Below are 22,665 nucleotides of genomic sequence, written 5' to 3'. Positions count from 1 at the left end.
CCAGAAACCGAACATTATCGTGGACCAGAGACAGAACATTACCGTGAAACCGAAACAGAACATTATCGTGGACCAGAACCGGAACATTATCGTGGACCAGAGACGGAACATTATCGTGGATCAGAGACAGAACATTATCGTGGACCAGAGACGGAACATTATCGTGGACCAGAGACAGAACATTACCGTGAAACCTAAACAGAACATTATCGTGGACCAGAAACGGAACATTATCGTGAAACCGAACATTATCGTGGACCAGAAACACAACATTATCGTGGACCAGAAACGGAACATTACCGTGAAACAGAAACACAACATTATCGTGGACCAGAGACGGAACATTACCGTGAAACCGAACATTATCGTGGACCAGAGATCGAACTTTATCGTGGACCAGAAATGGAACATTACCGTGGACCAGAGAGAGAACATTACCGTGAAACCGAAACAGAACATTATCGTGGACCAGAAACGGAACATTACCGTGAAACAGAAACACAAAATTATCGTGGACCAGAAACGGAACATGACCGTGAAACAGAAACAGAATATTATCGTGGACCAAAGACGGAACATTATCATGGACCAGAGACGGAACATTACCGTGAAACCGAACGTTATCGTGGACCAGACACAGAACATTACCGTTGACCAGAGACAGAACATTACCGTGAAACCGAACATTATCGTGGACCAGAAACGGAACATTACCGTGAAACAGAAACACAAAATTATCGTGGACCAGAAACGGAACATTACCGTGATACAGAAACAGAACATTACCGTGAAACCGAAACAGAATATTATTATGGACCAGAGACGGAACATTACCGTGAAACCGAACATTATCGTGGACCAGAGATCGAACATTACCGTGGACCAGAGACAGAACATTACCGTGGACCAGAGACAGAACATTACCGTGGACCAGAGACAGAACATTACCGTGGACCAGAGACAGAACATTACCCTGGACCAGAGACAGAACATTACTGTGGACCAGAGACCGAACTTTACCTTGAAACCGAAAATTACCGTGGACCAGAGATCGAACTTTATCGTGGACCAGAGACAGAACATTACCATGGACCAGAGACAGAACTTTACCGTGAAACAGAACATTATCATGGACCAGAAACGGAACATTACCGTGAAACCGAAACAGAACATTATCGTGGACCAGAAACGGAACATTACCGTGAAACAGAAACACAAAATTATCGTGGACCAGAGACAGAACATTACAGTGGACCAGAGACAGAACATTACTGTGGACCAGAGACCGAACTTTACCTTGAAACCGAACATTACCGTGGACCAGAGACAGAACATTACCTTGAAACCAAAACAGAACATTATCATGGACCAGAAACGGAACATTATCGTGGACCAGAGACAGAACATTACCGTGAAACCTAAACAGAACATTATCGTGGACCAGAAACGGAACATTACCGTGAAACAGAAACATAACATTATCGTGTACCAGAAACGGAACATTACCGTGAAACAGAAACACAAAATTATCGTGGACCAGAAACGGAACATTACCGTGAAACAGAAACAGAACATTATCGTGGACCAAAGACGGAACATTATCGTGGACCAGAGACGGAACATTACCGTGAAACAGAAACAAAACATTACTGTGGACCAGAGACAGAACATTACCGTGAAACCTAAACAGAACATTATCGTGTACTAGAAACGGAACATTACCGTGAAACAGAAACACAAAATTATCGTGGACCAGAAACGGAACATTACCGTGAAACCGAAACAGAACATTATCGTGGACCAAAGACGGAACATTATCGTGGACCAGAGACGGAACATTACCGTGAAACCGAACATTATCGTGGACCAGAGACGGAACATTACCGTGAAACAGAAACAAAACATTACCGTGGACCAGAAATGGAACATTACCGTGAAACCGAACATTATCGTGGACCAGAGACGGAACATTACCGTGAAACCGAACATTATCGTGGACCAGAGACGGAACATTACCGTGAAACCGAACATTATCGTGGACCAGAGATCGAACTTTATCGTGGACCAGAGACAGAACATTACCGTGGACCAGAAATGGAACATTACCGTGAAACCGAACATTATCGTGGACCAGAGACGGAACATTACGGTGAAACCGAACATTATCGTCGACCAGAAATCGAACATTATCGTGGACCAGAGACAGAACATTACCGTGGACCAGAAATGGAACATTACCGTGAAACCGAACATTACCATGGACCAGATACGGAACATTACTGTGGACCAGAACATTACCGTGAAACCGAACATTATCGTCAAACCGAACATTATCGTGGACCAGAGACCGAACATTACCGTGAAACCGAACATTACCGTGGACCAGAGACCGAACATTACCGTGAAAACCAACATTACCGTGAAACCAAAACAGAAAACAACCGTGGACCAGAGACAGAACATTACCGTGAAACCGAAACAGAACATTATCGTGGACCAGAAACGGAACATTACCGTGAAACAGAAACACAACATTACCGTGGACCAGAGACAGAACATTACCGTGAAACCGAAACAGAACATTTTCGTGGACCAGAAACGGAACATTATCATGGAACAGAGACAGAACATTATCGTGGACCAAAGACGGAACATTATCGTGGACCAGAGAAGGAACATTACCGTGAAACAGAAACAAAACATTACCGTGGACCAGAGACAGAACATTACCATGAAACGGAAACAGAACATTACCTTGAAACTGAAACAGAACATTATCGTGGACCAGAGACGGAACATTACCGTGAAACAGAAACAAAACATTACCGTTGACCAGAAATGGAACATTACCGTGAAACCGAACATTATCGTGGACCAGAGACTGAACATTACCGTGAAACCGAACATTATCGTGGACCAGAGACGGAACATTACCGTGAAACCGAACATTATCGTGGACCAGAGATCGAACTTTATCGTGGACCAGAGACAGAACATTACCGTGGACCAGAAATGGAACATTACCGTGAAACCGAACATTATCGTGGACCAGAGACGGAACATTACGGTGAAACCGAACATTATCGTCGACCAGAAATCGAACATTATCGTGGACCAGAGACAGAACATTACCGTGGACCAGAAATGGAACATTACCGTGAAACCAAACATTACCATGGACCAGATACGGAACATTACTGTGGACCAGAACATTACCGTGAAACCGAACATTATCGTCAAACCGAACATTATCGTGGACCAGAGACCGAACATTACCGTGAAACCGAACATTACCGTGGACCAGAGACGGAACATTACCGTGAAACCCAACATTACCGTGAAACCAAAACAGAAAACAACCGTGGACCAGAGACAGAACATTACCGTGAAACCGAAACAGAACATTATCGTGGACCAGAAACGGAACATTACCGTGAAACAGAAACACAACATTATCTTGGACCAGAAACGGAACATTACCGTGAAACAGAAACACAACATTACCGTGGCCCAGAGACAGAACATTACCGTGAAACCGAAACAGAACATTTTCGTGGACCAGAAACGGAACATTATCATGGAACAGAGACAGAACATTATCGTGGACCAGAAACGGAACATTATCGTGGACCAGAGACGGAACATTACCGTGAAACAGAAACAAAACATTACCGTGGACCAAAGACAGAACATTACCATGAAACGGAAACAGAACATTACCGTGAAACTGAAACAGAACATTATCGTGGACCAGAAACGGAACATTATCATGGACCAGAGAGAGAACATTACTGTGAAACCGAAACAGAACATTATCGTGGACCAGAAACGGAACATTACCGTGAAACAGAAACACAAAATTATCGTGGACCAGAAACGGAACATGACCGTGAAACAGAAACAGAATATTATCGTGGACCAAAGACGGAACATTATCATGGACCAGAGACGGAACATTACTGTGAAACCGAACGTTATCGTGGACCAGACACAGAACATTACCGTTGACCAGAGACAGAACATTACCGTGAAACCGAACATTATCGTGGACCAGAAACGGAACATTACCGTGAAACAGAAACACAAAATTATCGTGGACCAGAAACGGAACATTACCGTGATACAGAAACAGAACATTACCGTGAAACCGAAACAGAATATTATTATGGACCAGAGACGGAACATTACCGTGAAACCGAACATTATCGTGGACCAGAGATCGAACATTACCGTGGACCAGAGACAGAACATTACCGTGGACCAGAGACAGAACATTACCGTGGACCAGAGACAGAACATTACCGTGGACCAGAGACCGAACATTACCGTGAAACCGAACATTACCGTGGACCAGAGACCGAACATTACCGTGAAAACCAACATTACCGTGAAACCAAAACAGAAAACAACCGTGGACCAGAGACAGAACATTACCGTGAAACCGAAACAGAACATTATCGTGGACCAGAAACGGAACATTACCGTGAAACAGAAACACAACATTATCGTGGACCAGAAACGGAACATTACCGTGAAACAGAAACACAACATTACCGTGGACCAGAGACAGAACATTACCGTGAAACCGAAACAGAACATTTTCGTGGACCAGAAACGGAACATTATCATGGAACAGAGACAGAACATTATCGTGGACCAAAGACGGAACATTATCGTGGACCAGAGAAGGAACATTACCGTGAAACAGAAACAAAACATTACCGTGGACCAGAGACAGAACATTACCATGAAACGGAAACAGAACATTACCTTGAAACTGAAACAGAACATTATCGTGGACCAGAAACGGAACATTATCATGGACCAGAGAGAGAACATTACCGTGAAACCGAAACAGAACATTATCGTGGAACAGAAACGGAACATTACCGTGAAACAGAAACACAAAATTATCGTGGACCAGAAACGGAACATGACCGTGAAACAGAAACAGAATATTATCGTGGACCAAAGACGGAACATTATCATGGACCAGAGACGGAACATTACCGTGAAACCGAAAGTTATCATGGACCAGACACACAACATTACCGTTGACCAGAGACAGAACATTACCGTGAAACCGAACATTATCGTGGACCAGAAACGGAACATTACCGTGAAACAGAAACACAAAATTATCGTGGACCAGAAACGGAACATTACCGTGATACAGAAACAGAACATTACCGTGAAACCGAAACAGAACATTATTATGGACCAGAGACGGAACATTACCGTGAAACCGAACATTATCGTGGACCAGAGATCGAACATTACCGTGGACCAGAGACAGAACATTACCGTGGACCAGAGACAGAACATTACCGTGGACCAGAGACAGAACATTACTGTGGACCAGAGACCGAACTTTACCTTGAAACCGAACATTACCGTGGACCAGAGATCGAACTTTATCGTGGACCAGAGACAGAACATTACCATGGACCAGAGACAGAACTTTACCGTGAAACAGAACATTATCATGGACCAGAAACGGAACATTACCGTGAAACAGAAACAGAACATTATCGTGAACCAGAAACGGAACATTACCGTGAAACCGAAACAGAACATTATCGTGGACCAGAAACGGAACATTACCGTGGACCAGAGACAGAACATTACCATGGACCAGAGACAGAACATTACCGTGAAACAGAAAATTATCATGGACCAGAAACGGAACATTACCGTGAAACCGAAACAGAACATTATCGTGGACCAGAAACGGAACATTACCGTGGACCAGAGACAGAACATTACCATGGACCAGAGACAGAACATTACCGTGAAACAGAACATTATCGTGGACCAGAAACGGAACATTATCGTGGACCAGAAACGGAACATTATCGTGGACCAGAGACAGAACATTACCGTGAAACCGAAACAGAACATTATCGTGGACCAGAACCGGAACATTATCGTGGACCAGAGACGGAACATTATCGTGGATCAGAGACAGAACATTATCGTGGACCAGAGACGGAACATTATCGTGGACCAGAGACAGAACATTACCGTGAAACCTAAACAGAACATTATCGTGGACCAGAAACGGAACATTATCGTGAAACCGAACATTATCGTGGACCAGAAACACAACATTATCGTGGACCAGAAACGGAACATTACCGTGAAACAGAAACACAACATTATCGTGGACCAGAGACGGAACATTACCGTGAAACCGAACATTATCGTGGACCAGAGATCGAACTTTATCGTGGACCAGAAATGGAACATTACCGTGGACCAGAAATGGAACATTACCATGGACAGGAGACAGAAAATTACTGTGGACCAGAGACCGAACATTACCGTGAAACGGAAACAGAACATTACCGTGAAACTGAAACAGAACATTATCGTGGACCAGAAACGGAACATTATCATGGACCAGAGACAGAACATTACCGTGAAACCGAAACAGAACATTATCGTGGACCAGAAATGGAACATTACCGTGAAAAAGAAACACAAAATTATCGTGGACCAAAGACGGAACATTATCGTGGACCAGAGACGGAACATTACCGTGAAACAGAAACAAAACATTACTGTGGACCAGAGACAGAACATTACCGTGAAACCTAAACAGAACATTATCGTGTACCAGAAACGGAACATTACCGTGAAACAAAAACACAAAATTATCGTGGACCAGAAACGGAACATTACCGTGAAACAGAAACAGAACATTATCGTGGACCAAAGACGGAACATTATCGTGGACCAGAGACGGAACATTACCGTGAAACCGAACATTATCGTGGACCAGAGACGGAACATTACCGTGAAACAGAAACAAAACATTACCGTTGACCAGAAATGGAACATTACCGTGAAACCGAACATTATCGTGGACCAGAGACGGAACATTACCGTGAAACCGAACATTATCGTGGACCAGAGACGGAACATTACCGTGAAACCGAACATTATCGTGGACCAGAGATCGAACTTTATCGTGGACCAGAGACAGAACATTACCGTGGACCAGAAATGGAACATTACCGTGAAACCGAACATTATCGTGGACCAGAGACGGAACATTACGGTGAAACCGAACATTATCGTCGACCAGAAATCGAACATTATCGTGGACCAGAGACAGAACATTACCGTGGACCAGAAATGGAACATTACCGTGAAACCAAACATTACCATGGACCAGATACGGAACATTACTGTGGACCAGAACATTACCGTGAAACCGAACATTATCGTCAAACCGAACAATATCGTGGACCAGAGACCGAACATTACCGTGAAACCGAACATTACCGTGGACCAGAGACGGAACATTACCGTGAAACCCAACATTACCGTGAAACCAAAACAGAAAACAACCGTGGACCAGAGACAGAACATTACCGTGAAACCGAAACAGAACATTATCGTGGACCAGAAACGGAACATTACCGTGAAACAGAAACACAACATTATCTTGGACCAGAAACGGAACATTACCGTGAAACAGAAACACAACATTACCGTGGCCCAGAGACAGAACATTACCGTGAAACCGAAACAGAACATTTTCGTGGACCAGAAACGGAACATTATCATGGAACAGAGACAGAACATTATCGTGGACCAGAAACGGAACATTATCGTGGACCAGAGACGGAACATTACCGTGAAACAGAAACAAAACATTACCGTGGACCAAAGACAGAACATTACCATGAAACGGAAACAGAACATTACCGTGAAACTGAAACAGAACATTATCGTGGACCAGAAACGGAACATTATCATGGACCAGAGAGAGAACATTACCGTGAAACCGAAACAGAACATTATCGTGGACCAGAAACGGAACATTACCGTGAAACAGAAACACAAAATTATCGTGGACCAGAAACGGAACATGACCGTGAAACAGAAACAGAATATTATCGTGGACCAAAGACGGAACATTATCATGGACCAGAGACGGAACATTACCGTGAAACCGAACGTTATCGTGGACCAGACACAGAACATTACCGTTGACCAGAGACAGAACATTACCGTGAAACCGAACATTATCGTGGACCAGAAACGGAACATTACCGTGAAACAGAAACACAAAATTATCGTGGACCAGAAACGGAACATTACCGTGATACAGAAACAGAACATTACCGTGAAACCGAAACAGAATATTATTATGGACCAGAGACGGAACATTACCGTGAAACCGAACATTATCGTGGACCAGAGATCGAACATTACCGTGGACCAGAGACAGAACATTACCGTGGACCAGAGACAGAACATTACCGTGGACCAGAGACAGAACATTACCGTGGACCAGAGACAGAACATTACCCTGGACCAGAGACAGAACATTACTGTGGACCAGAGACCGAACTTTACCTTGAAACCGAAAATTACCGTGGACCAGAGATCGAACTTTATCGTGGACCAGAGACAGAACATTACCATGGACCAGAGACAGAACTTTACCGTGAAACAGAACATTATCATGGACCAGAAACGGAACATTACCGTGAAACCGAAACAGAACATTATCGTGGACCAGAAACGGAACATTACCGTGAAACAGAAACACAAAATTATCGTGGACCAGAGACAGAACATTACAGTGGACCAGAGACAGAACATTACTGTGGACCAGAGACCGAACTTTACCTTGAAACCGAACATTACCGTGGACCAGAGACAGAACATTACCTTGAAACCAAAACAGAACATTATCATGGACCAGAAACGGAACATTATCGTGGACCAGAGACAGAACATTACCGTGAAACCTAAACAGAACATTATCGTGGACCAGAAACGGAACATTACCGTGAAACAGAAACATAACATTATCGTGTACCAGAAACGGAACATTACCGTGAAACAGAAACACAAAATTATCGTGGACCAGAAACGGAACATTACCGTGAAACAGAAACAGAACATTATCGTGGACCAAAGACGGAACATTATCGTGGACCAGAGACGGAACATTACCGTGAAACAGAAACAAAACATTACTGTGGACCAGAGACAGAACATTACCGTGAAACCTAAACAGAACATTATCGTGTACCAGAAACGGAACATTACCGTGAAACAGAAACACAAAATTATCGTGGACCAGAAACGGAACATTACCGTGAAACCGAAACAGAACATTATCGTGGACCAAAGACGGAACATTATCGTGGACCAGAGACGGAACATTACCGTGAAACCGAACATTATCGTGGACCAGAGACGGAACATTACCGTGAAACAGAAACAAAACATTACCGTGGACCAGAAATGGAACATTACCGTGAAACCGAACATTATCGTGGACCAGAGACGGAACATTACCGTGAAACCGAACATTATCGTGGACCAGAGACGGAACATTACCGTGAAACCGAACATTATCGTGGACCAGAGATCGAACTTTATCGTGGACCAGAGACAGAACATTACCGTGGACCAGAAATGGAACATTACCGTGAAACCGAACATTATCGTGGACCAGAGACGGAACATTACGGTGAAACCGAACATTATCGTCGACCAGAAATCGAACATTATCGTGGACCAGAGACAGAACATTACCGTGGACCAGAAATGGAACATTACCGTGAAACCGAACAATACCATGGACCAGATACGGAACATTACTGTGGACCAGAACATTACCGTGAAACCGAACATTATCGTCAAACCGAACATTATCGTGGACCAGAGACCGAACATTACCGTGAAACCGAACATTACCGTGGACCAGAGACCGAACATTACCGTGAAAACCAACATTACCGTGAAACCAAAACAGAAAACAACCGTGGACCAGAGACAGAACATTACCGTGAAACCGAAACAGAACATTATCGTGGACCAGAAACGGAACATTACCGTGAAACAGAAACACAACATTATCGTGGACCAGAAACGGAACATTACCGTGAAACAGAAACACAACATTACCGTGGACCAGAGACAGAACATTACCGTGAAACCGAAACAGAACATTTTCGTGGACCAGAAACGGAACATTATCATGGAACAGAGACAGAACATTATCGTGGACCAAAGACGGAACATTATCGTGGACCAGAGAAGGAACATTACCGTGAAACAGAAACAAAACATTACCGTGGACCAGAGACAGAACATTACCATGAAACGGAAACAGAACATTACCTTGAAACTGAAACAGAACATTATCGTGGACCAGAAACGGAACATTATCATGGACCAGAGAGAGAACATTACCGTGAAACCGAAACAGAACATTATCGTGGAACAGAAACGGAACATTACCGTGAAACAGAAACACAAAATTATCGTGGACCAGAAACGGAACATGACCGTGAAACAGAAACAGAATATTATCGTGGACCAAAGACGGAACATTATCATGGACCAGAGACGGAACATTACCGTGAAACCGAAAGTTATCATGGACCAGACACACAACATTACCGTTGACCAGAGACAGAACATTACCGTGAAACCGAACATTATCGTGGACCAGAAACGGAACATTACCGTGAAACAGAAACACAAAATTATCGTGGACCAGAAACGGAACATTACCGTGATACAGAAACAGAACATTACCGTGAAACCGAAACAGAACATTATTATGGACCAGAGACGGAACATTACCGTGAAACCGAACATTATCGTGGACCAGAGATCGAACATTACCGTGGACCAGAGACAGAACATTACCGTGGACCAGAGACAGAACATTACCGTGGACCAGAGACAGAACATTACTGTGGACCAGAGACCGAACTTTACCTTGAAACCGAACATTACCGTGGACGAGAGATCGAACTTTATCGTGGACCAGAGACAGAACATTACCATGGACCAGAGACAGAACTTTACCGTGAAACAGAACATTATCATGGACCAGAAACGGAACATTACCGTGAAACAGAAACAGAACATTATCGTGAACCAGAAACGGAACATTACCGTGAAACCGAAACAGAACATTATCGTGGACCAGAAACGGAACATTACCGTGGACCAGAGACAGAACATTACCATGGACCAGAGACAGAACATTACCGTGAAACAGAAAATTATCATGGACCAGAAACGGAACATTACCGTGAAACCGAAACAGAACATTATCGTGGACCAGAAACGGAACATTACCGTGGACCAGAGACAGAACATTACCATGGACCAGAGACAGAACATTACCGTGAAACAGAACATTATCGTGGACCAGAAACGGAACATTATCGTGGACCAGAAACGGAACATTATCGTGGACCAGAGACAGAACATTACCGTGAAACCGAAACAGAACATTATCGTGGACCAGAACCGGAACATTATCGTGGACCAGAGACGGAACATTATCGTGGATCAGAGACAGAACATTATCGTGGACCAGAGACGGAACATTATCGTGGACCAGAGACAGAACATTACCGTGAAACCTAAACAGAACATTATCGTGGACCAGAAACGGAACATTATCGTGAAACCGAACATTATCGTGGACCAGAAACACAACATTATCGTGGACCAGAAACGGAACATTACCGTGAAACAGAAACACAACATTATCGTGGACCAGAGACGGAACATTACCGTGAAACCGAACATTATCGTGGACCAGAGATCGAACTTTATCGTGGACCAGAAATGGAACATTACCGTGGACCAGAAATGGAACATTACCATGGACAGGAGACAGAACATTACTGTGGACCAGAGACCGAACATTACCGTGAAACGGAAACAGAACATTACCGTGAAACTGAAACAGAACATTATCGTGGACCAGAAACGGAACATTATCATGGACCAGAGACAGAACATTACCGTGAAACCGAAACAGAACATTATCGTGGACCAGAAATGGAACATTACCGTGAAAAAGAAACACAAAATTATCGTGGACCAAAGACGGAACATTATCGTGGACCAGAGACGGAACATTACCGTGAAACAGAAACAAAACATTACTGTGGACCAGAGACAGAACATTACCGTGAAACCTAAACAGAACATTATCGTGTACCAGAAACGGAACATTACCGTGAAACAAAAACACAAAATTATCGTGGACCAGAAACGGAACATTACCGTGAAACAGAAACAGAACATTATCGTGGACCAAAGACGGAACATTATCGTGGACCAGAGACGGAACATTACCGTGAAACCGAACATTATCGTGGACCAGAGACGGAACATTACCGTGAAACAGAAACAAAACATTACCGTTGACCAGAAATGGAACATTACCGTGAAACCGAACATTATCGTGGACCAGAGACGGAACATTACCGTGAAACCGAACATTATCGTGGACCAGAGACGGAACATTACCGTGAAACCGAACATTATCGTGGACCAGAGATCGAACTTTATCGTGGACCAGAGACAGAACATTACCGTGGACCAGAAATGGAACATTACCGTGAAACCGAACATTATCGTGGACCAGAGACGGAACATTACGGTGAAACCGAACATTATCGTCGACCAGAAATCGAACATTATCTTGGACCAGAGACAGAACATTACCGTGGACCAGAAATGGAACATTACCGTGAAACCAAACATTACCATGGACCAGATACGGAACATTACTGTGGACCAGAACATTACCGTGAAACCGAACATTATCGTCAAACCGAACAATATCGTGGACCAGAGACCGAACATTACCGTGAAACCGAACATTACCGTGGACCAGAGACGGAACATTACCGTGAAACCCAACATTACCGTGAAACCAAAACAGAAAACAACCGTGGACCAGAGACAGAACATTACCGTGAAACCGAAACAGAACATTATCGTGGACCAGAAACGGAACATTACCGTGAAACAGAAACACAACATTATCTTGGACCAGAAACGGAACATTACCGTGAAACAGAAACACAACATTACCGTGGCCCAGAGACAGAACATTACCGTGAAACCGAAACAGAACATTTTCGTGGACCAGAAACGGAACATTATCATGGAACAGAGACAGAACATTATCGTGGACCAGAAACGGAACATTATCGTGGACCAGAGACGGAACATTACCGTGAAACAGAAACAAAACATTACCGTGGACCAAAGACAGAACATTACCATGAAACGGAAACAGAACATTACCGTGAAACTGAAACAGAACATTATCGTGGACCAGAAACGGAACATTATCATGGACCAGAGAGAGAACATTACCGTGAAACCGAAACAGAACATTATCGTGGACCAGAAACGGAACATTACCGTGAAACAGAAACACAAAATTATCGTGGACCAGAAACGGAACATGACCGTGAAACAGAAACAGAATATTATCGTGGACCAAAGACGGAACATTATCATGGACCAGAGACGGAACATTACCGTGAAACCGAACGTTATCGTGGACCAGACACAGAACATTACCGTTGACCAGAGACAGAACATTACCGTGAAACCGAACATTATCGTGGACCAGAAACGGAACATTACCGTGAAACAGAAACACAAAATTATCGTGGACCAGAAACGGAACATTACCGTGATACAGAAACAGAACATTACCGTGAAACCGAAACAGAATATTATTATGGACCAGAGACGGAACATTACCGTGAAACCGAACATTATCGTGGACCAGAGATCGAACATTACCGTGGACCAGAGACAGAACATTACCGTGGACCAGAGACAGAACATTACCGTGGACCAGAGACAGAACATTACCGTGGACCAGAGACAGAACATTACCCTGGACCAGAGACAGAACATTACTGTGGACCAGAGACCGAACTTTACCTTGAAACCGAAAATTACCGTGGACCAGAGATCGAACTTTATCGTGGACCAGAGACAGAACATTACCATGGACCAGAGACAGAACTTTACCGTGAAACAGAACATTATCATGGACCAGAAACGGAACATTACCGTGAAACCGAAACAGAACATTATCGTGGACCAGAAACGGAACATTACCGTGAAACAGAAACACAAAATTATCGTGGACCAGAGACAGAACATTACAGTGGACCAGAGACAGAACATTACTGTGGACCAGAGACCGAACTTTACCTTGAAACCGAACATTACCGTGGACCAGAGACAGAACATTACCTTGAAACCAAAACAGAACATTATCATGGACCAGAAACGGAACATTATCGTGGACCAGAGACAGAACATTACCGTGAAACCTAAACAGAACATTATCGTGGACCAGAAACGGAACATTACCGTGAAACAGAAACATAACATTATCGTGTACCAGAAACGGAACATTACCGTGAAACAGAAACACAAAATTATCGTGGACCAGAAACGGAACATTACCGTGAAACAGAAACAGAACATTATCGTGGACCAAAGACGGAACATTATCGTGGACCAGAGACGGAACATTACCGTGAAACAGAAACAAAACATTACTGTGGACCAGAGACAGAACATTACCGTGAAACCTAAACAGAACATTATCGTGTACCAGAAACGGAACATTACCGTGAAACAGAAACACAAAATTATCGTGGACCAGAAACGGAACATTACCGTGAAACCGAAACAGAACATTATCGTGGACCAAAGACGGAACATTATCGTGGACCAGAGACGGAACATTACTGTGAAACCGAACATTATCGTGGACCAGAGACGGAACATTACCGTGAAACAGAAACAAAACATTACCGTGGACCAGAAATGGAACATTACCGTGAAACCGAACATTATCGTGGACCAGAGACGGAACATTACCGTGAAACCGAACATTATCGTGGACCAGAGACGGAACATTACCGTGAAACCGAACATTATCGTGGACCAGAGATCGAACTTTATCGTGGACCAGAGACAGAACATTACCGTGGACCAGAAATGGAACATTACCGTGAAACCGAACATTATCGTGGACCAGAGACGGAACATTACGGTGAAACCGAACATTATCGTCGACCAGAAATCGAATATTATCGTGGACCAGAGACAGAACATTACCGTGGACCAGAAATGGAACATTACCGTGAAACCGAACATTACCATGGACCAGATACGGAACATTACTGTGGACCAGAACATTACCGTGAAACCGAACATTATCGTCAAACCGAACATTATCGTGGACCAGAGACCGAACATTACCGTGAAACCGAACATTACCGTGGACCAGAGACCGAACATTACCGTGAAAACCAACATTACCGTGAAACCAAAACAGAAAACAACCGTGGACCAGAGACAGAACATTACCGTGAAACCGAAACAGAACATTATCGTGGACCAGAAACGGAACATTACCGTGAAACAGAAACACAACATTATCGTGGACCAGAAACGGAACATTACCGTGAAACAGAAACACAACATTACCGTGGACCAGAGACAGAACATTACCGTGAAACCGAAACAGAACATTTTCGTGGACCAGAAACGGAACATTATCATGGAACAGAGACAGAACATTATCGTGGACCAAAGACGGAACATTATCGTGGACCAGAGAAGGAACATTACCGTGAAACAGAAACAAAACATTACCGTGGACCAGAGACAGAACATTACCATGAAACGGAAACAGAACATTACCTTGAAACTGAAACAGAACATTATCGTGGACCAGAAACGGAACATTATCATGGACCAGAGAGAGAACATTACCGTGAAACCGAAACAGAACATTATCGTGGAACAGAAACGGAACATTACCGTGAAACAGAAACACAAAATTATCGTGGACCAGAAACGGAACATGACCGTGAAACAGAAACAGAATATTATCGTGGACCAAAGACGGAACATTATCATGGACCAGAGACGGAACATTACCGTGAAACCGAAAGTTATCATGGACCAGACACACAACATTACCGTTGACCAGAGACAGAACATTACCGTGAAACCGAACATTATCGTGGACCAGAAACGGAACATTACCGTGAAACAGAAACACAAAATTATCGTGGACCAGAAACGGAACATTACCGTGATACAGAAACAGAACATTACCGTGAAACCGAAACAGAACATTATTATGGACCAGAGACGGAACATTACCGTGAAACCGAACATTATCGTGGACCAGAGATCGAACATTACCGTGGACCAGAGACAGAACATTACCGTGGACCAGAGACAGAACATTACCGTGGACCAGAGACAGAACATTACTGTGGACCAGAGACCGAACTTTACCTTGAAACCGAACATTACCGTGGACCAGAGATCGAACTTTATCGTGGACCAGAGACAGAACATTACCATGGACCAGAGACAGAACTTTACCGTGAAACAGAACATTATCATGGACCAGAAACGGAACATTACCGTGAAACAGAAACAGAACATTATCGTGAACCAGAAACGGAACATTACCGTGAAACCAAAACAGAACATTATCGTGGACCAGAAACGGAACATTACCGTGGACCAGAGACAGAACATTACCATGGACCAGAGACAGAACATTACCGTGAAACAGAAAATTATCATGGACCAGAAACGGAACATTACCGTGAAACCGAAACAGAACATTATCGTGGACCAGAAACGGAACATTACCGTGGACCAGAGACAGAACATTACCATGGACCAGAGACAGAACATTACCGTGAAACAGAACATTATCGTGGACCAGAAACGGAACATTATCGTGGACCAGAAACGGAACATTATCGTGGACCAGAGACAGAACATTACCGTGAAACCGAAACAGAACATTATCGTGGACCAGAACCGGAACATTATCGTGGACCAGAGACGGAACATTATCGTGGATCAGAGACAGAACATTATCGTGGACCAGAGACGGAACATTATCGTGGACCAGAAACGGAACATTATCGTGAAACCGAACATTATCGTGGACCAGAAACACAACATTATCGTGGACCAGAAACGGAACATTACCGTGAAACAGAAACACAACATTATCGTGGACCAGAGACGGAACATTACCGTGAAACCGAACATTATCGTGGACCAGAGATCGAACTTTATCGTGGACCAGAAATGGAACATTACCGTGGACCAGAAACGGAACATTACCGTCAAACAGAAACAGACATTATCGTGGACCAAAGACGGAACATTATCGTGGACCAGAGACGGAACATTACCGTGAAACCGAACATTATCGTGGACCAGACACAGAACATTACCGTGGACCAGAGACAGAACATTACCGTGAAACCGAACATCATCGTGGACCAGAAACGGAACATTACCGTGAAACAGAAACACAAAATTATCATGGACCAGAAACGGAACATTACCGTGATACAGAAACAGAACATTATCGTGGACCAGAGACGGAACATTACCGTGAAACCCAACATTATCGTGTACCAGAGATCGAACATTACCGTGGACCAGAGACACAATATTACCGTGGACCAGAGACAGAACATTACCGTGGACCAGAGACAGAACATTACCGTGGACCAGAGACAGAACATTACCATGGACCAGAGACAGAACATTACCGTGAAACAGAACATTATCATGGACCAGAGATCGAACATTACCGTGGACCAGAGACACAATATTACTGTGGACCAGAGACAGAACATTACCGTGGACCAGAGACAGAACATTACCGTGGACCAGAGACAGAACATTACTGTGGACCAGAGACCGAACTTTACCTTGAAACCGAACATTATCGTGGACCAGAGACGGAACATTACCGTGGACCAGAGACGGAACATTACCGTGAAACCGAAACAGAACATTATCGTGGAGCAGAAACGGAACATTACCGTGAAACCGAAACCGAACATTATCGCGGACCACAGATCGAACATTACCGTGGACCAGAGACAGAACATTACTGTGGACCAGAGACCGAACTTTACCTTGAAACCGAACATTACCGTGGACCAGAGACAGAACATTACCATGGACCAGAGACAGAACATTACCGTGAAACAGAACATTATCATGGACCAGAAACGGGACATTACCGTGAAACAGAAACAGAACATTATCGTGGACCAGAAACGGAACATTACCGTGGACCAGAGACAGAACATTACCTTGAAACCAAAACAGAACATTATCATGGACCAGAAACGGAACATTATCGTGGACCAAAAACGGAACATTATCGTGGATCAGAGACAGAACATTATCATGGACCAGAGACGGAACATTATCGTGGACCAGAGACAGAACATTACCGTGAAACCTAAACCGAACATTATCGTTGACCAGAAACGGAACATTTTCGTGAAACCTAACATTATCGTGGACCAGAAACACAACATTATCGTGGACCAGAAACGGAACATTACCGTGAAACAGAAACACAACATTATCGTGGACCAGAGACGGAACATTACCGTGAAACCGAACATTACCGTGGACCAGAGACAGAACATTACCGTGGATCAGAGACAGAACATTGCCGTGAAACCGAAACAGAACATTATCGTGGACATGAAACGGAATATTACCGTGAAACAGAAACAGAACATTATCATGGACCAGAAACGGAAAATTACCGTGAAACCTAAACCGAACATTATCGTTGACCAGAAACGGAACATTTTCGTGAAACCTAACATTATCGTGGACCAGAAACACAACATTATCGTGGACCAGAAACGGAACATTACCGTGAAACAGAAACACAACATTATCGTGGACCAGAGACGGAACATTACCGTGAAACCGAACATTACCGTGGACCAGAGACAGAACATTACCGTGGACCAGAGACAGAACATTGCTGTGAAACCGAAACAGAACATTATCGTGGACATGAAACGGAATATTACCGTGAAACAGAGACAGAACATTACCATGGACCAGAAATGGAACATTACCGTGAAACCGAACATTATCTTGGACCAGAGACGGAACATTACCGTGAAACCGAACATTATCGTCGACCAGTAATTGAACATTATCGTGGACCAGAGACAGAACATTACCGTGGACCAGAAATGGAACATTACTGTGAAACCGAACATTACCATGGACCAGATACGGAACATTACTATGGACCAGAGACGGAACATTACCGTGGACCAGAACATTACCGTGGACCAGAACATTACCGTGAAACCAAACATTATCGTCAAACCGAAAATTATCGTGGACCAGAGACCGAACATTACCGTGAAACCTAACATTACCGTGGACCAGAGACCGAACATTACCGTGAAACCCAACATTACCGTGAAACCAAAACAGAAAACTACCGTGGACCAGAGACAGAACATTACCGTGGACCAGAGACCGAACTTTACCTTGAAACCGAACATTACCGTGGACCAGAGATCGAACTTTATCGTGGACCAGAGACAGAACATTACCATGGAACAGAGACAGAACATTACCGTGAAACAGAACATTATCATGGACCAGAAACGGAACATTACCGTGAAAAAAAAACAGAACATTATCGTGGACCAGAAACGGAACATTACCGTGAAACCGAAACAGAACATTATCGTGGACCAGAAACGGAACATTACCGTGGACCAGAGACAGAACATTACCATGGACCAGAGACAGAACATTACCGTGAAACAGAACATTATCATGGACCAGAAACGGAACATTATCGTGGACCAGAAACGGAACATTATCGTGGACCAGAGACAGAACATTACCGTGAATCCGAAACAGAACATTATCGTGGACCAGAACCGGAACATTATCGTGGACCAGAGACAGAACATTATCGTGGATCAGAGACAGAACATTATCGTGGACCAGAGACCGAACATTACCGTGAAAACGAACATTACCGTGGACCAGAGACCGAACATTACCGTGAAACCCAACATTACCGTGAAACCGAAACAGAACATTACCGTGGACCAGAGACAGAACATTACCGTGAAACCGAAACAGAACATTGTTGTGGACCAGAAACGGAACATTACCGTGAAACAGAAACACAACATTATCGTGGACCAGAAACGGAACATTACCGTGAAACAGAAACAGAACATTAGCGTGGACCAGAGACAGAACATTACCGTGGACCAGAGACAGAACATTACTGTGAAACAGAAACACAACATTACTGTGGACCAGAGACAGAACATTACCGTGAAACGCAAACAGAACATTACCGTGAAACCGAAACACAACATTATCGTGGACCAGAAACGGAACATTATCATGGACCAGAGACAGAACATTATCGTGGACCAAAGACGGAACATTATCGTGGACCAGAGACGGAACATTACCGTGAAACAGAACATTATCGTGGACCAGACACAGAACATTACCATGGACCAGAGACAGAACATTACCATGGACCAGAGACAGAACATTACCGTGAAACCGAAACAGAACATTATCGTGGACCAGAAACGGAACATTATCGTGAAAAAGAAACACAAAATTATCGTGGACCAGAGACAGAACATTACAGTGGACCAGAGACAGAACATTACTGTGGACCAGAGACCGAACTTTACCTTGAAACCGAACATTACCGTGGACCAGAGACAGAACATTACCATGGACCAGAGACAGAACATTACCGTGAAAGAGAACATTATCATGGACCAGAAACGGAACATTACCGTGAAACAGAAACACAACATTATCGGGGACCAGAGACGGAACATTACCGTGGACCAGAGACGGAACAATACCGTGAAACAGAACATTATCGTGGACCAGAGACGGAACATTACCGTGAAACCGAACATTATCGTGGACCAGAGATCGAACATTACCGTGGACCAGAGACAGAACATTACCGTGGACCAGAGACAGAACATTACCGTGGACCAGAGACAGAACATTACTGTGGACCAGAGACAGAACTTTACCTTGAAACCGAACATTACCGTGGACCAGAGACAGAACATTACCATGGACCAGAGACAGAACATTACCGTGAAACAGAACATTATCATGGACCAGAAACGGAACATTACCGTGAAACAGAAACACAACATTATCGTGGACCAGAAACGGAACATTACCGTGAAACCGAAAGAGAACATTATCGTGGACCAGAAACGGAACATTATCGTGGACCAGAAACGGAACATTACCGTGAAACCGAAAGAGAACATTATCGTGGACCAGAAACGGAACATTACCGTGAAACAGAAACACAACATTATCGTGGACCAGAGACGGAACATTACCGTGAAACCGAACATTACCGTGGACCAGAGACAGAACATTACCGTGGACCAGAGACAGAACATTGCTGTGAAACCGAAACAGAACATTATCGTGGACCAGAGACCGAACATTACCGTGAAAACGAACATTACCGTGGACCAGAGACCGAACATTACCGTGAAACCCAACATTACCGTGAAACCGAAACAGAACATTACCGTGGACCAGAGACAGAACATTACCGTGAAACCGAAACAGAACATTGTTGTGGACCAGAAACGGAACATTACCGTGAAACAGAAACACAACATTATCGTGGACCAGAAACGGAACATTACCGTGAAACCGAAAGAGAACATTATCGTGGACCAGAAACGGAACATTACCGTGGACCAGAGACAGAACATTACCTTGAAACATAAACAGAACATTACCATGGACCAGATACGGAACATTACTGTGGACCAGAACATTATCGTGAAACCGAACATTATCGTCAAACCGAACATTATCGTGGACCAGAGACCGAACATTACCGTGAAACCGAACATTACCGTGGACCAGAGACCGAACATTACCGTGAAACCCAACATTACCGTGAAACCAAAACAGAAAACAACCGTGGACCAGAGACAGAACATTACCGTGAAACCGAAACAGAACATTATCGTGGACCAGAAACGGAACATTACCGTGAAACAGAAACACAACATTATCGTGGACCAGAAACGGAACATTACCGTGAAACAGAAACACAACATTACCGTGGACCAGAGACAGAACATTACCGTGAAACCGAAACAGAACATTATCGTGGACCAGAAACGGAACATTATCATGGAACAGAAACAGAACATTATCGTGGACAAAAGACGGAACATTATCGTGGACCAGAGACGGAACATTACCGTGAAACCGAACATTATCGTGGACCAGAAACGGAACATTATCGTGAAACCGAACATTATCGTGGACCAGAGACGGAACATTACCGTGAAACAGAAACAAAACATTACCGTGGACCAGAGACAGAACATTACCGTGAAACGGAAACAGAACATTACCGTGAAACTGAAACAGAACATTATCGTGGACCAGAAACGGAACATTATCATGGACCAGAGACAGAACATTACCGTGAAACCGAAACAGAACATTATCGTGGACAAGAAACGGAACATTACCGTGAAACAGAAACACAAAATTATCGTGGACCAGAAACGGAACATTACCGTGAAACAGAAACAGAATATTATCGTGGACCAAAGACGGAACATTATCGTGGACCAGAGATCGAACATTACCGTGGACCAGAGACAGAACATTACCGTGGACCAGAGACAGAACATTACCGTGGACCAGAGACAGAACATTACCGTGGACCAGAGACCGAACTTTACCTTGAAACCGAACATTACCGTGGACCAGAGATCGAACTTTATCGTGGACCAGAGACAGAAGATTACCATGGACCAGAGACAGAACATTACCGTGAAACAGAACATTATCATGGACCAGAAACGGAACATTACCGTGAAACAGAAACAGAACATTATCGTGGACCAGAAACGGAACATTACCGTGAAACCGAAACAGAACATTATCGTGGACCAG

Source organism: Leuresthes tenuis, unplaced genomic scaffold, assembly GCF_036924035.1.
Source record: "Leuresthes tenuis unplaced genomic scaffold, fLeuTen1.0.hap1 SCAF_51, whole genome shotgun sequence".
Classification (NCBI taxonomy): Eukaryota; Metazoa; Chordata; class Actinopteri; order Atheriniformes; family Atherinopsidae; genus Leuresthes; species Leuresthes tenuis.
This window is presented reverse-complemented; position numbering follows the sequence as displayed.